Below are 2,500 nucleotides of genomic sequence, written 5' to 3'. Positions count from 1 at the left end.
AGTCTTTCATTAATCTTTTTTTTTTTCCATTACTTTCCCCAAATTTATAATTTCCTGCCTCTTCCGGGTCTTACCCTGACTTGCATATTGGAATTGTTACCGCTAATTTTCCCCTCTGCCGGTCATTCTCCTTCTTCATATATCCTGTCATATCATTTCAAGACCACTTCTTTGACGATGCTACCTAAGTTTTTGATCATTTGATAACCCGCTAGATCTTTCCCCGGTGACGTATTTTTAACCTTTTTCAAAATTCGAACCATTTCATTCAAAGAAAATGTCATATCCATAGTGTTGGTAAAGCTATTATCGTTGTCTTCCATCATTTCCCCAATATTTAAACTCATTGTTTTTCTCTCTTTTGTTTTTCCACATTTCTCAAATTATCATTACTGTGCACTTTAACAAATGTTTTTGCTAAAGGTTCTGCTGTTTCTTTACCCGTGACTACATCTTCTTTAATAAATGTGGCACATCAGCCTCTTTACCCTTCATTCCTATCTTTACGAATCGTTATATATCCTTTTATTATAAAGTTTAATTTTGGCTTCAGCCCTGTTTCTTGAATACAAATTATATGTGGTTTAGTTTTCATATTTTTAATATATCCCTTTAATTCATGTTCGGTTGCTATCAAACTTCTGGCATTCCACCGGACAATTAACAGGGTGTTGGAATGTGGTAACATGACTCCGTCACGTCTACTCTCCGTAGTACAGCTTGCACCCGTTCCCAAGATAGTTCTTTCAACAACTTTGCTGCTGCTTTGACAATTATTTTGATCTTCTCAGTCTTATTTTTTACTTTCATTTTGTATCAAAGCTGAGTTGTGCTCTCTGGTTTATTTTGCAAATGAACCGACAGAACATGATCATGTACAAGACTCGCCTACCCACAATGCACTGCAGGCCAACGCTCCTGGTCGGATGTTTTTTCGGGGTTCATGGAGAGATGCGGTAAAGAGTGGTAGCCAAGACACACGGTCACACACGGTCACACACGGTCACACACGGTCACACTTGGCAATTATTTTGACCTGGGGAGCAGATTTAGAGGAAAAAATGTGTCTGGGGGGCCGGGATATCTGATTTTCAGGTACAAAAAACTTCACAATGACACAAAATAAACACAACAGTTAAACCTCACACTAAAAACAAGACATTGACTTGTACGTTCAAAAGACAGAATAGAACAAGACAAGACATGCAATGCCATCTACAAAATGTTATGTAAATGTTAGTCATTACACACGTGGCTATGGTTTTGATGTATTTGTTACAGACATGTTTACGTCAAGTAACATCACATGGTTCCATTTGCACCTTTCAACAAATCTGAAAAGGAATATTAAGAAGTAAAACTTATATTTAATCCTACCTCTTCTCCGAGCACACGGTGACTGTACATACGGGTCGAAAAATGTTGACCTAATTCAGCATTTCTCAAAGTGTGGGGAATAGAGACATGACAGGTGGGGCGCGAGGAAAGGGAGAACATTTTTATTTTTGATTTTTTTACTATGCTTTCATTTTCTATACACACTGTAAATCACTTTGTGATTCTGTCTGTGAAATCCGCCGTATAAATAAATGTAAATTACTTATTTTTCCTGTAGGCTTTAAATTTCTCGGCAGGAGCGAAAGTTTGACAGACATAGCAACAGTAACTTTTGCATGCGGGGCTAAGAGGAACAAACTTTCGCGCGGATGGGTAGCAGGCTAATGTGCGGACCACAATTACACAAAATGGATACATTTGCAACTCGCACCTCAAAGGTCTGCGGAGAAACAAAAATATGACGGGTCTAATCAACCAAAAAGTCAACCTAAAAGAAAATATGGCGAAGGGTATCTTGCTCTTGGATTCACGGCAGCGGAGGTGGGGGCAGAGGAGAGACCCCTCTGTGTTCTTTGTCTAAAACGGCTAACAGCAGACAGGATGAGACCCAACAAATTAAAGAGACAACTCGAGACCTCACATGATGTCCAATAAATTGTTTTGTTGGGTCGATGGGGGTAGGTGGGCCTTGAAAACTAACCCCTTAGTCTAAAGTGGGGATGACAGAAAAAAAAAAAGTTTGAGAAGCCCTGACCTAATTGTACGGATCTCACTTTAAACGGCAAACCGATCATTTAAATGTTTTCACTTTGAATATGAAACGAGGAGTAAAATGTACAATGTACAATATTATCAATTATTTCACAATGACATGTTTTAAGGATATTGTACAGTATAATTAAATCTAAAATGAATGTGATCACTTTCAGGATCATTTTATTTTTAGCCAGTAAACAACTGTTATGTACTTTTGAATCGGGTTTTCCCCTTTAAATAACAAAAATTATAGAATTTTACAATATTCATTATTATTAAATACTAAATGTGCCAACTAGTTTTACGGCATACATCATCCCCCCTTTACCCATTTGTTAAAAAGACGAAAGTTGATGCGAACGCCTACGTGCTGTTGTGTTTATTTTGTGTCATTGTGAAGTTTTTT

General features: G+C 37.6%; 1 protein-coding gene across 3 annotated transcripts in view; it reads left to right on the top strand.

The window, feature by feature from the left end:
* Positions 1-2,500, top strand: part of tyw1 (tRNA-yW synthesizing protein 1 homolog (S. cerevisiae)) — a 101,897-nt gene that overhangs the window by 41,164 nt on the left and 58,233 nt on the right. The window lies entirely within an intron of this gene.

The sequence above is a fragment of the Nerophis ophidion genome, linkage group LG18, assembly GCF_033978795.1.
Source record: "Nerophis ophidion isolate RoL-2023_Sa linkage group LG18, RoL_Noph_v1.0, whole genome shotgun sequence".
Taxonomy (NCBI): domain Eukaryota; kingdom Metazoa; phylum Chordata; class Actinopteri; order Syngnathiformes; family Syngnathidae; genus Nerophis; species Nerophis ophidion.
Note: the sequence above shows the minus strand (reverse complement) of the source record. Positions and strands in the feature narration are given on the sequence as shown.